Source organism: Chenopodium quinoa, unplaced genomic scaffold, assembly GCF_001683475.1.
Source record: "Chenopodium quinoa cultivar QQ74 unplaced genomic scaffold, ASM168347v1, whole genome shotgun sequence".
Taxonomy (NCBI): Eukaryota; Viridiplantae; Streptophyta; class Magnoliopsida; order Caryophyllales; family Amaranthaceae; genus Chenopodium; species Chenopodium quinoa.
This window is the reverse complement of record NW_018744304.1, coordinates 1,973,782-1,989,224: the sequence shown is the minus strand read 5'-3', so window position 1 is coordinate 1,989,224 and position 15,443 is coordinate 1,973,782. Positions and strand designations below refer to the sequence as shown.

Here is a 15,443-nt window from a genome sequence, read left to right as displayed (position 1 = left end):
CCCTTTCCGTTTCAATAAAATGAGCATTTTATTTCTTTGCATATGATCATTGAATTGTATTTCATAAAAAACTAAAAAAAATAATAAAAAAAAAAAATCCACGCCAAACTAAGAACAAGGTATTCCAATGATTTGAGGCACCCCTTGTAGCAGCATTATATCACTTTCCCCCTTTCAAATATACGAACCTTTCTTGAAAAAAACTTTGAGCCTCATCTAACAATTGACCTTTCTTTTTTCAACCCACATCTACCTAACCTTAGGATGAGATGGTGTGGAACTTATGCAATTTTCAAAGCCAAGTTTGAAAGCTTGAGTGATTTTCCCAAAATTTCAAGTTAAAAAACAAATAAAGAAATAAAAGTGTGCAAAAGAGCAAGTGTTCCAATGTCTTTTATTTGAAAACGTCTCAGATTGCATCTTTTATCGAGTACTCGGTACTGTGCCTGAGAAACAAAAATTCCAAGTGAGTGATAGACCACATGATCGGGATTGCCCACACTTATCTAAAAAAGATTCAAAAACAAATCTAAAATGCAAAAACAGAAAAAGAGTTCAAAAATGAGAAACCTCAAGCATACAAATACCAAGATTCAAATGCAAGGTTGCACACCTAGGGGGCTTATTTTGGGTCTTGAGCCTTTATCCTATGTTCTTCAACCTTTAGCCTAACCCCATTACAACCTTTGAAAGACCTCCTTGAGGTATAGAAACACTTGTGAGAGGTTCGGCTAGAGCTACGTTCGGCTTGATTCCTAAAGGATACGTACGGAATCTCACATTGAGGTGCGGTCGTAATAAAAATGCTTTTATTCATTCATTCACATTCACATCATGATCATATCAAGGAATCTCTAATTCTCATCCCTATCCATTTTGAGCTAGACTTGGGGGCTTGATCCCTACTTCATTTTTTCCACACCTCTAGCCTTTGCAGCCTAACCGTAGTGACACTTTCACACACATCACAAATACATAGCCAAATAATCTTCCCCTTAGGAACCCTTTGTCATGAAATCTTGATACGACTTTGAAGCATGGCTTGTCATCTTAGATCACTCATTATCATAATAATCATCGCATCACAGAGTATGAAGTACTTAGCCTCCGCGCCTTAATTATCCAAATACTTTCATTATCTAATCATCAATTGAGATAGTCTAGGATGTTAATAATAAATATAGCTCAGTAGAGCCAAAAAATACTCCTAAATATAACCAAGGGACGGGGGTAAATCACTATCTAAAATAGACATATCAAACTCCCCCAAGCCAAACCTTTGCTTGTCCCAAAGCAAAGATCTCATTAATGAATAAATAAAACATACTTCACCCCAAAAATCAACTAAAATCAAATATAATCAATTCAAGGCAAATCCGACAAATATGCATCAAAGTCAACCAATCAAAATCCATCCAACTACTAATCCACCCTAACAATTGTCAAACAAAGCAAACCACAAGTGTATATGGAATTCATGACTAGTGCTCACACACTCTTCACTCATTTATGTGGGGAATATAAAATGTGTCAAATCGCTCTCCATCCAACCCCTTTAATGTGAACTATGCCCTTCCAAACTCACAACACTCGTATGTTTAAAAAGACATGCACTCAACCTAATAGTCGACTCGAAATATGCCAAATCATTCTTTGCATTTATAAACAACTAATTTCACATTCATATAACTCTATGCACAAAGGTCGGTAGGTCTTTAAGCTTGTAATGTAAGGCCAACGGTAGGTCTTTAAGCTTGTAATGTAAGGCCAAGGTGAAAGATTGGAAAAATTTGGGAAAAAGAGGGAATAAAGCTACGCTTAAGGGAGCCAAATCCTAACAAATAAAACCAAGGTAAAAAATAATTAATAACCAAATCATCTCCAACATAACCCAACTCCAACAAAATTCACCAAACAACCAAACCAATCGTATAAACAATTTTCAACACTTACAACTTCACTCATAAGAAAATAACAATGTAGAATTTAATTTGAGTGAATCAAACAAACTTTGAATTTTTCCAACTTAAATTTTCCTTGAAACTTGTATATTTTTTTCTTTTCTTTTGAGCATCCTTCTTTTAGAACATTTAAACGTTTGAAACAAATTTTTTTCTTTTTGCTCTTTTCTTTTGAAGTTCACTTTTTTTTTTTCATCATGCTTTTTTTTTCTCAAGAAATTTCAACTTTTAAATCACTAAAAATAAACTACCATCAAGAACACAAACAACTTCTCAAAACTCACCCACATTGTACAATAATGAAGGAATCTAGCTACAAACTCCCTCACCTCACTCATTAATAGCTCCCCCAAGCCAAGCTTGGGACTAGTAAACAATGGGGAAAACTTGTAATGTGGCTAAATAAACAATAATAAGGTCAAGGCAACATCATGGGTAGCAGGAAGGGAACAAATGTATCTAAAATCATCTAAAGGCTACCAATACTCAACTTCGTCCTCCTCAATGTGCATAATAATAAGCCATTTAAACATTACTCAAAGTCATAAACCAATACTCAACTTCATTGACATACTAGTTACTAACATACAATTTCTCACCAAATCAACTAGCCAAGCACCAAATCCACAAATAGTTGGACAAAAATGACGTATATCAAGGCATCAAAGCAATCAAACATAAAATCATAGCTAACCTATCCACAATATTTATCATCATGTACCAAGAATCAAAATTATTTCAAAAATTTCATGTATGGGGCATAGAGAAGCATGATTTATCATTCACTTGATCGTATTTTTGTATTTTTTTTATTTTTCAATTTTTTTTCTTATAGAAATAAAATCTACACTAGAAAGAAATAAAGACTAAACTAAGCACACCAAAAATCGAAAAGAGAGAAAAGAAATAAGATACCTCTACCGAAAATCTCCCCCAAGCCAAAATCAGACAATGTCCTCATTGGCTTGGGAATTAGCCTCAGCATGGCTAATCATGACCATCCTCATCCATCGCTCCACCTCCACCACTGCCACCTGCAAAACCACCAGAGGAACTACCACCAAAATAGTTATGGTTAACATTACCCCCTATCCCCCTAAAAGGAAAGTCTTGGCTGTAGCCAAAGAAGGAGAAATAGTCTATGTAAGTGCCCTGGGAGTTGGGATCCACATATCCCCTTGGTGGTGGCTGGAACCATTTTGGGCGTAAGGTTTCAGGTGGATTAGCCCCACGACGAGCATATCCGTCGTACATCAAAAAATGACCTCTACCCGTGTTCCTCACCACTTACCCCACCCTTGGTCAAGAGACCTAACTAACCTCCTAAGATCCCTAACCTCTGATCTAAGCTCCCCTTGACCCGTCTCAACTCTACCTAAGGCCTGACCTATACTCTGAAGGTCCAAAACTGCCTCCGAGTCGGGTTCAGGTTGGTGATGGGGTGACTGTGGGATGTGTGGAACGTGTGGCTGTGGTTGGGGTTGCTCCCCAGGAATTAGGTAAGTGTAGGAATACAGTGAAGGGGGAAACTTGGTCAACTCCGTGTTAAGAAGGAAGAACACTAACACGTACTCTTTCCCTCTCTAGACTAGCCACTGTAAAACCTGGTAATGGTTCGGCCTAATCCAATTTAACCCCCCATAATAAGTCAGGCTCTAAATAGTCTCCCCCCCCCCCTCCCCCTACACACACATTTGATTTGACCCACCTCACTAAACCCCTCCTTCTTAATTGATATCCTAGTGATTAAGCCACCAAAATAGATTGGGGTTTTAATATTGTTGTCACATGAATTCCTGTGCCTATTCAAGTGGTTCACAATATAATAGGCAATGTTCAATTTCCCAAATCCAAAAATATAGTAACCTATAATAGCAAGTTCTAAAGATTGGGCATTGAGTGGTTCATGCTGGGCTATGAAACATGTCTCTGAAAATCTTTGAAGGATTTTTGGGACGGGGTGGTGGAAAGGAATAGAGCTAGCATGCTGAATCCTTGGGCAAGGTTTGCCTGTCAAAGCCAAGTAAACATCATCAGCTTTATAGTCTTCATGGTTTTGAGTGGGGATGCATCAAGTTCAAACAATTTGGCAAATTCAACAAAAGTCAATTCAATGTTCCTATTGTTTAATCTAAACGTACCGAAGAGCCAATTTTAGTACTACTAACATTCAAATAAGATAAAAATTCACATGTAATTTTACTATAAGTAAGGTAGTACATTGTTGGGTTTCGTAGTGTCCAACACTACGCAGAAGAGAAACCCGCCCAAGACTCGCACACTTAATTAAAGCAACTAAGAACGCAATCACATAATTAACAACGTAAGAGAAATAAAGAGAAAAGACATTCTTACCTTTGACGCGTGCTTCGCTCAATTCACGAGCTCTTACTTCAAAGCTCGAGCCACCCAAGTGCGTAGGCCTCTGACGGCTCGCACCCTCAACCTGACCCGAGCGGTCTTAATCCCAAAGGTTAGTCGAGACTAGACCAAACAAAACTAGAGTATTACAAACTTAAAGGTTTTCTCACTAATGATGAGATGCCTTATTGAGTTCAACTCAAGTGATTTTTCCCAAACCCAAAACTTGGGTATTTATAGGGAATGGAGACTTGATCTCCCTTCTCCCATTAATGTGGGAGATTTGCAATTTCCTCAATTTTATTTTAATCAAAAACAAAATAAAAATGCAAGGCAATCAACAAGCTCCAAGTGTCACATGGAAGGCAAGAGGGTAGGTGAGGACCACCAAAGGGGGGACCAAAGCACCTTGCTCCCCAAGCCAAACACCAAGCAAATGGTCCCTCCCTTGACCAAGCTTGACCATGCCACTTAGCTGGCTGGCAGCCTGCCTTGGCTCCCAAGGCTGCCAGCTGGCGCCTAGCACCAAGGCTGGGCAGCCCAGCCAGCCAGCACGCAGCACATGCGCAGCCAAGCAGCGCATGGCTAGGCCAATGCGAGGCTACGGCCTAGCTCGAACTTGTCTCTTGTTTGATTTCTCGTCTCGTCGAATTCTAAACTCGACTCTACTTGCGACGCTCAGTTTCGACGCTCTATGCTTGTTGTCCGACGTCTTTGTTCGTAATACTCTAATGACTAATCTAATCCGTCGGATTGATTCTTCGTCTCGGAATGGTTATTTTATAGGGGTGCGACCCGAAGGATTCAAACAATATTAAGTCGTAATATTAATTATGCATTAATATTACTGATCGAAAGCGGCCTCCACCTCGGCATTCTGATCACTTGACCTCACTGAAGAATTTGCTTTCTAATAATTCCGAACCCTCTATCGAAATAATACACTTGTTGGAAAGACACCATTCCTTTCAATCTCCCACTTGTCCTTCCGGAAAAATGTGCAGTTAGTGTATAGCCCATTTCCTATGTCGCTTAATGTCTCTTCATGAACTATAAGGTAAGATTCTTCGTCATCCTTATTACGTCCAGAAGTGTTTCTCGATTTTCGAGTTTAACTGTCAATAAGCAGATGATTTCTAAAATCCATCATAGAACGGTCATGCATTTTTACAGTCTCATTCTTCGAGAGGCCTTATAAACAACAAAGACATATTCCCTACTATTAATAGGGGGATATTCCAAGTTTGTATTGTTAGCTTCCCTTACTAAGAGGACCTAGTCGCCCGAGTGTTGCCGTTATAATCCTTATTTACGGCAGACATTTGACAACATCAAAACAGACTAGTACTCAAACAAGAGAACTACAATACTCATGGTCGAGGAAAGAGGTTCCGATAGCTATAATGAGAAATGTACTTATGACGGTTTTTAAATCTCTTAAAGTACTCTCATATGTCGATCCGGTACAGTTCCAAACTAGTACCTGTGCAAATGATTTATAACTATCATGTCCTCGTAGCACTAGAAATAGTGTTATAAATCATACTACACATTAATCTCAAGTGGTCATTAATCGTCCATCCTTTAAATGACCTTGATTAGGGAAAAAAATTTATTTACATATTCAATGTTCACTTAACAGGTGTTTCTTTATCTAAGACATTGTCTTGATACCCTGTTTTGAATATTCTTCAATTCGAATGGACTCATTATTTAATTCTAAACCACAATTAAATAGAAATGGAGTAATAATAAATTTACAGAAAATTAAATTGCTCCAAAACCGAATGGTCCAACATAGTGTTTTACCTGAAGACATCAAGTTTAATTAAAACACATGTACAGGAAAATCAAAGCCAATCTCCAACATGATTGATTCCAATTGCCTCAACGTGCTTGTTGTGCTTCACTTGAGGCAAAGGTTTAGTCAATGGATCGGCTATATTGTCGTCCGTTCCAATCTTACAAATTCTGATTTTATCCTCAGACTTCCATTCCCTTATCATGTGAAATCGCCGCTTGACATGTTTGACCTTCTGATGTTCTCTTGGCTCCCTGGCCTGAGCAATAGCTCCATTGTTATCACAATAGAGGTTTATTGGACCCTTGATGGAGGGTAACATCAAGTTCACTGATGAACTTACGAATCCAAGCTGCTTCCTTAGCTGCTTCCGAAGCTGCCAAGTATTCGGCTTCAGTTGTAGAATCTGCAGTGGTGCTTTGCTTAGCACTCATCCAACTAAACGCTCCTCCATTTAGGCAGAATATGTACCCTGATTGCAACTTGGAGTTGTCTCTGTAAGTCTGTAAGCTCGCGTCAGTATAACCTTCAACAACCAAATCACTACTACCACCATATACCAAGAACTTATCCTTGTTCCTTTTTAGGTACTTTAGGATTCTTAGCCACAGTCCAATTCGCCTCTCCTGGTTCTGATTGGTATCGGCTTATAGCACTCAAGGCATACGATACATTCGGCCTAGTACATATCATGGTTACATGATCGATCCAATAAGCGAAGAATATGGAATCTGAATCATCTTCTCTCGCTCATCAGGTGTCTGTGGACACTGCTTCTTGCTGAGAGTTATGCCATGTGACATGGGTAGGTGCCCTCTCTTGGTCCCTTCCATGTTGATCGTGCCAGTACCTTATCAATGTAAGTACTTTGACTCAATCCAATCATCTTTTTAGATCTATCCTTATAAATCTTGATGCCCAATATGTATTGTGCCTCTTCCAAGTCCTTCTTTGAAAAGCATTTTCCAAGCCAGCCCTTTACTGACTCTAACAGTTTAGTGTTGTTTCCAATGAGTAATATGTCATCGACATATAAGACGAGGATGCGATGTCACTCCCACTGACCTTTTTGTAAGCACAAGACACATCTGGATTCTTGATCAAACCAAACTTACTAATGGCTTCATCGAATCGCAGATTCCAACTTCTACTTGCTTGCTTTAGTCTATAAATGGACTTCTTAAGCTTGCATACCTTCCCAGCATTGCTTGGATCAAAAAAACCTTCCGAGTGCGTCATATACACAGTTTCTTCCAAAATCCCAACGAGGAAGGCGGGTTTGACATCCATTTGCCATATTTCATAATCATAATATGCGGCAATTGCTAGGATAATCCGGACGGACTTAAACATTGTGACTGGCGAAAAGGTTTCATCATAATCAACACCGTGAATTGCCTGTAACCTTTTGCCACTAATCTAGCTTTGTATATAGATACATTTGCATCTTTGTCTGTTTTCAATTTGAAACTCCATTTGCAACCGATAGGTTTGTAACCTTCGGGCAAATCAACCAAGTCCCAGACTTGATTTTCAGACATGGACTCCATCTCGGATTTCATGGCCTCTTACCATTTTGCAGAGTCGGGGCTCGTCATAGCTGGTTTGTATGTCACTGGCTCATCGCCATCCATAAATAGGATGTCTTGATCTTTGGTTAAGACAATACCAAGGTATCTGTCTGGTTGAGATCTTGGCCGTTGCGACCTACACTGGGTAATAGGTTGAGCATTTGCATTATCGGTTTGACTCTGACCAATGTCATTAGCTGCTTCTAAAGCACTTTGATTGTCAATTTTGTCAGGTTGACTTTGTTGCTCATCCTCTCGAACTTCTCGAGTTCGATTTTCCTCCCACTTGTCATTTTGGAAAGGTGTTCCTTCTCCAAAAAGACACCATCACGAGAAACAAACACTTTGTTATCGGATTTGTTGTAGAAATAATACCCCTTGGTTTCTTTTTAGTATCCCAAAAAGAAAAACTTGTTAAATTTTGGGTGAAGTTTGTCAGAAATTAATCTCTTGACATATGCTTCCCAACCCCAAATCTTAAGAAAAGACAAACGTGGAGGTTTCTTCGTCCATAATTCATATGGAGTCTTTTCGACAGCTTTTGACGGAGCATGATTCAGTGTTAGTGCCGCGGTTAGAAGTTCACTAAGACCCATCATAGATCGGACCATGTCTAACAAGGTTCGATTACTCCTTTCGGACACTCCGTTCCATTGTGGAGTTCTGGGAGGTGTCAATTCTGAAAGAATACCACTTTTTTTGAAGTGATTGTCGAATTCGTGGCTCAAATACTCGCCACCTCGATCCGATCGAAGTGCTTTGATTTTCTTGCCAAGCTGATTTTGAACTTCACTCTAAAACTCTTTGAATTTCTCAAAAGATTCAGATTTGTTCGACATAAGGTAGACATAGCCATAATTACTATAGTCGTCGGTCAAGGTAATGAAATATCGATAACCTTACCTTGCGGGTGTACTCATTGGTCCACATACGTCCGTATGTATTACACCCAATAAGTCACTAGCCCTTTTCGCCCAACTTTGAGAATGACTACTTTATCATCTTGCCTAATAGACATCCTTCGCAATTTTCAAACGACTCTAAGTCGAATGAGTCAAGGATACCTTCATGAAGAAGTTTCTTGATGCGTTTGATGTTAATGTGGCCAAGACGACAATGCCACAAGTAGGTTTGATTCGACTCGATGGTCTTAACTCTTTTGGCGGTATCGTTAATGATATGAACTTGTTTGTCTTGAGAAAGCACATAAAGACCATTTTCTGAATATGCCTTACCATATAAAAAATTATCAAAATAAAACGAACAACTATTGTCTTTTATTCAAAATTCAAATCCCTTAGCGTCTAACGCAAAAATTGAAATAATGTTTTTGGTAACTCTTGGAACATGATAACAATTGTCAAGTTCTAAACAAACTGAGAGTTCCCACGGATACGACAGACATTCTTGCACTAGGCGAAAATTGGTAATCAGCACCAGTTCAAAACCCTCACTTAGCAACGGTTTTGAACCGGTTCTGATTTGAGGGATGCCAAATCCCAAGTCTTTTCGGATCGATTCAAAACCGGTGCGAAAACTTAATTTTTCGCACCAGTTCTTGTTGTGAACTGGTGTGAAAAGTCCCCAAAGAAATTAAAAAAAAAAAAAACACTTTTAGCACCAGTTCTTGTTGTGAACCGGTGCGAAAAAATGGCCCAAAAAAATAATAAAAAAATCTTTTAGCACCGATTCCGTTTCAAAACCGATGCCAAAAATGCCCAAAAAAAAATGTTTTTTGCATTTTTTTTCACTTAAATTGTACCAAATACTTATATATAATCATAATATACATAAAACACATATTTTCTTCAATAACTTGTAATATTAAACTTTAAAAAATTGAAAAAAAAAAAGGCACATTTTCTTTTTTTACTTTGCAAAGGGCGTACAACTGGAAGGTACTCCACCTGGTCAATGAAAAGCAAAAATAATATCAATAAACAAGTCCGGCGCATTGTCAAATACTGATACAAACACTAGTTGACACTTCATATTTGACCATGAACAAGAAAATGTGTCATAAAATGATCAGATCTCACATTTGGACATGTACCAATATCCAATACTTGCAGGTAGCTCTAAGTAACAAGCATTATTCTAAGCTAACAAGTAAGCAGTCAAAAAAGCTAATAATGATACATTCATTGTCTTGTCCTCATTCAGCACAATTCATAATAGAGTATTATCCAAAACTTGACTTCATACCTCCTCTCCTCCCTAGCGCCACAAGGTTCAGCCCCTTCACGTGCTACCATTTCCTTATGCCAATGACACACTAAAGACCACCCTCCCCCCCCCCCCCCCCCCCCCCCCCCCCACCCAAAGAAAAGGAATTTTATATAGCTTACACAAGAATAAAAACAGTATCACATCATCAATGATCCAATTACTAGAATTATCCTTCATTTTGTCAACAATGCCACATAGCACAAGTGATAGGGAGCAGAAGATAAAGTAAATAAATAAGAAAGAATACCTCCATGAAATTGGTATCTCGTGTAAAACCAATAAATATATTGAATATAACAGGTTGATGAATTTGCAAGGTTGTATCCCAAAGGTCGACATGGCATGTCATGTGCACACAAGAGAACTTATTCCGAATCCACATATATAATACATCTTACTAGGCAAGCTAAATTATTTATCCCACATTTATTTCCAACACCAAACCACTATACCAAAGACTGTATGAAATTACATATCGCATTTTGAATCAAAATTGATGCTAACAATGATGCATACATTTTCCATTTTCCAGTGTTGCTATTTTTTAAAGTATTTTTAGCTCAATAAATTGCACATCCCATGACAACAACAAACCCTAAACAAAATCCTAGCATTTATGCAAAGTTAGGAAGGAAACATTTTCAATAAATGGGTAATGATGAATGGGAAAATAGAGGTAAAAACACCTTAACAAATTAAAAACGCAACAGCAATAATAGATCCTTTCATTGCACACTGATGTTTGAAGATAGCCCACAAGTTAGTTCCAATTTACAATTTGGACCTTGAATCATCCAAGTGTACTATCAAAGTATCAAGGATTGTTATCCTTGATGAGCTATAATTAGTCGATGTCATATCTAGTGACCAAAAAGTAATATTCTTTGTTTCAAAACATTACCTAGTCAAGTAGCCTCTTAGGATCTTGAAAAGCCTTTTTCTTGGCCCATTGATGAAATATTCGTGAAACCAGTGCTCGGTCTTCAACATTGAACCTGTAAACAAGTAATATTAGATTAGACTACAAAGAAAATTCAATAATATAATAAATAAATAAATAAAAAAAAAAAACCCAAGACATCAAATGCACCATTATAAAATGAACAATTACTACAACAACAATAACAAAGCCTTAGTCCCAAAATGAAGTGGGGTCAGCTAACATGAATCGTCACAAGAAACTGTCTGATATAGAAAAAGGGACATAAAAGTGCCATTGGGAAATTACTTTTTCAAGAAACTGTTTCCACTTAATGCCATTGGGAAATTACTTTTTCAAGAAACTGTTTCCACTCTATACAACAAGCATGCATAATAACGTCAACATACAGACTAGAATAGACAAAGTAGAAACATGAACTAGAGGTAAAAATCAGAGCAAATCAGAGCAGCATTGAATATATTTTGGGCAGGGGTGCCTCTACCAATTCCAGAAAATGAGGTCAGCAGGAAAGAGAGCAATGGAAAACATCAATCCCCAACAATGTAGGGCCTAACAGGATGTCCCCTCACATTGACGACTTTATCCCAGACAACATCACCAGACATGAGCTTATTGTAGAGAACACTATCCCTGAAATGAGTGGAATCATTAGCACTCCCTAGAGCCTTGACACAAACATCCCAGAAGATCTTATGGTCAGCCACCACCTGGAGCTGTATGGCAGGGTACCCATATCGACAATGATAAGATGAAGGGTCACTGACATCAGTAGGAAGGCAGTGGAGCTTGACAGGGGTGGAATCAATTGCACCGCACAAATTAGGCAGCGACGTGAGCTCATCAAAGGCCTGGGTGGTCTCATGGAGGCACCCCTGCCCAAATCAGAGGTGCAAATTAAAAAATTACCTTGAAAGTATTCTATCAAGCAACTCCCCTCCTCGACACAACTTGAAAAGGCAGGGAAACTAAATCTTAGCAGGTAGAACATCAACATTATAATGCTCTAGATTAACATCATCCATCACTAGTAAACATCAATTATGGGTTGATGGCAATTAACAAGCATGACTCTAGTAAAGGCAGACATTACAAGATTATGTTTAGCCTTTAGGTATAATGATGTTTACAAAGAAGGCAAACATATATTTTTGACTTTATGTCAGCCCAATGAAGGTAATAGGCCTTCACAAAGCTCAAAATGGCATGAAGGAATGCAGCAAACATCAGACTTCATACTAAGAATCAATGTAGACAAGCATAGTATAAGTAAGCGTGAAGACTACTTAGTCCATCACAATGTAAACATTTTCGTTGTCTTCATATGCGTCGTAAATTTTTATGAGCTTGGGATGTCCGGCCAGACCTTTCAAGATTTTTACCTCCCTTCTAACATCCTCAATTGCAATAGCCGTGGTCATCTAACAAAAAGACACAATGAGAAAGAATTAGTGCAAAAGATAAAATTACCAACCAGATAAGTCTTGGATGCTCAGCTGGATTTTCTTAATATCAATGCATAATAAACTGCCTAATTAAAATTGCAATTGCACTTTCAAATCCTATAAAAACACTAAAGATTGTCGTACATTTGCCAATAAGCTACCAATTTTTTATAAAGATAGTTGAGTTAAACTGAGTACACACTATGGTCCTCCTATAAATTTTTCCTCATCAGATTTTACTCTCTTAATTAGTTCAGGCTGAATTCTACATCATTACCAGTACAATCCATATCTGACAGTAATGTACAAAACAGTAGTTTGATACATAATTCCAATGAATAGAACTTCTAAATCTGTTCACCTTTCCTTTTCCCATTTTCACTCTTTATTGCATAAATTCAGATATGTTACAAAATCGTTTAATTCAGTACCTGTACTTGGACGAAGAAGATCATCCATCATTTCCCTCAACAACACTCCATCAGTAAGAAACTTAATTTTGGTAACACCCTGTGCTTGCAAAACAATATCATTCCACAACGATTACATACAAGTAAAACACACTGCACAAATTGCATGTAATGCAAGTTAAAAATTATGCACATGAATGAGAGTAAGAAATAGAAATTGGCCAGTGAAAGGGTCTTATCGGAGTTGTCACATCCTCAAATCTGATTACATATCCAACCTCCTCTCCAAGTTTAACACCCATTTCTTCAACAACCCTTGAAGCAACTAACTGAAATTTCATTTGTTAAAATGGAAGAGCATAAAATCGTTTATTGTATATGATACAATTAGCAGAAAACCAACAAAATATAGGTCTAGGTAACATTCCTAAGCTAATATATGCATGCCAGAGTTCCCCCCCCACCCCCAAATTTATTGTAGCGCAAAATTGAGAGTGATACACTCTTTTGAACACAACTTTGAAGCATGCAAATCTATATTTCATTTCTGAAAAAATAAAAAGATATAGCATGATAATATGTTAAGATTGAGGTCCAATACACTGATTCTCATCAATTTACTGCTGAATATTGGCCTAGTATAGTTTGGTTTATTTAGTAATGTGCAATTTCAAGTAACAACTTGGAATTAATCCCACAACTTGACAAGAAAGAATATACTAGCATTGAGAATACAATTTGTAAGGTGAAGCAAATGATCATATTCAAAAAATTGGCATCATTAAAAGAACTTTGATCCATACCATGAGCTTAGACTTTGTTCCCTTTGAAGGTGTGGCCTTGATAGGATCACGAGTGGCTGAAAATCCCTAAGGTGTAGGAGGATTCGTTCGTATGGGCGATACCTTAGCCTCGCGCTTAACATTGTTCAAATTCAGAGAAATAGGGATATTCTCTACTTCATCATCTCTCCTGAAACATTCACAATTGAAGCATCAGCCTCTTGGGTATAACACAACAGTACTAGAATTATATGAACATCATCAAAATCACAGTACATAAGGAAGTAGCAAACATACATGTTTCTCTTGAGCTTGGGTCTGGCATTGGTTTTGAGTGCACCTTCAGATTTAACCTCTTCCTTGGTGCAGTGACAATTGATCCTCCTCTTCCTCAGGGCTCTCATCCTCTTTGTCCCTAACTCTGGTAATCTTCTTTAACTCATTATAGAAATCGCTAATTTTACCAAAAAGGTCCCTCCCACCAAACAAGTCTTTAGCAGTATTAGTAGGTTTTAATCTGGGTTTTTCATCAGTCCTAGAAAAGTCATCAGTATAATGATGGTGATAAGATTCGACATCAAAAACCAAGCAACATCATCGAATGAGGAGAAGAAGGAGAAGCCAAGATTCGACAACCCTAAAACAACAACAACAACCTCCACCATCTAACCTAAGAGCAGCTTCCACCGCAACGGAGCACAACAACAGAGGAGCCGCATCAAACACCCTCAAATCTAAAGATGAAATCAGAAATTTTAAAACGAAAATAAAAAATTCTAGATCAATATCTGAAAATTAATACGATTCAAAAATTAAAATAAGAAATTTAGATCTAAAATAATTGAGAATTAACGAAATTTTATAATGGATGAAAATATATAAGAAATTTGTAATAGAAGTGCTAATAAGAGATCTCAATATCACACCTTGATGGAGGAGGCAGCGGCACCGAGCAAGAACCGAAAGGCGTGGCGGAAACATCACGACACTCAATATTACTCTTCTTTTTCTTCTTCCTCAAGGTTGTGCTTGGTTATGGAGAAGGAGAAGGAGATCGAAAGAGAGAAGAAAGGAAAGGAGAGAGCGGCAGACCAGTACGCTTCAATGAAGGAGAGAGAGAGGAGGAATAATTGTGGAATTGAAAGAGAAACAAAGAGCTGAAATGAAAGAGCTGAGAAAGAAAGAAAAACCGTTTTATTTTTTTATTTTACAACAGTTTTCGCACCAATTCAAACTGAACCGATGCGATTTACTCACTTTAACAAACTTATCGCATCGGTTTGGTTAGAACTGGTGCGAAAACTCTTTCCCTCAATCCCACCTTTTTTTTATTGCACCGGTTTTCAAAAACCGATGCGCATTTGGCGGTGCTCATTTCATATTTTCTACTAGTGTTGCTCCGTTGCCGACCTAAAGCTCGACCTCTCCCTTCTCTAGCCTCCTACTTATCCTTAGTCCCTGAGCATTGGAACAAAGGTGTGAGCCACATCCAGTATCTAATACCTATGATGTTTTGCTAGAGAAGTTTAAGTCTATAACAAAAATTTCGATACAGAAGCAACGGTGCTGTTCTTCTTATTTTCCTTGAATTTGAGGAAATCCCGCTTCCAATGTCTTTTCTTCTTGCAGTAGAAACATTCGGAATCAGATTTAGAAGAGGCTACCTTCTTGTCCTTGCCACTCTTAGCAGCACTTGACTTAAGCGAAAAATTCTTCTTCTTTTTCCCTTTAAAGCTTCTCTTCTTGCCCGAGCGCTTAAATGGCTTGTCCTTTCTCACCATGATCATGTCATGCTTCCCCTCATCCTTGAGGGTTCGCTCGGCCTACTTCAACATACCATAAAGCTCGGTGAGGGTTTTCTCCATGCTCTACATATTATAGTTTATCTTGAACTAATCATAGCCTTTGTGCAGCGAGTGGAGAATGATGTCAATTTCCATCTC

General features: G+C 38.1%; 1 long non-coding RNA gene across 4 annotated transcripts; it reads right to left on the bottom strand.

Annotated features, from left to right (window-relative positions):
* Positions 1–9,465: 9,465 nt before the first annotated feature.
* On the bottom strand, positions 9,466–14,779 carry LOC110695624. 4 transcript variants are annotated; one of them, XR_002506136.1, is made up of 7 exons: positions 14,427–14,779; positions 13,798–14,234; positions 13,522–13,690; positions 12,740–13,047; positions 12,150–12,284; positions 10,825–10,918; positions 9,466–9,601 (listed from the first exon to the last, which is right to left on the bottom strand). It is a non-coding gene; the product is annotated as an uncharacterized LOC110695624 (long non-coding RNA). The 4 variants fall into 4 exon arrangements; XR_002506138.1 differs by having other exon boundaries at positions 12,740–12,818; XR_002506135.1 differs by having other exon boundaries at positions 12,740–13,690.
* Positions 14,780–15,443: the final 664 nt, after the last annotated feature.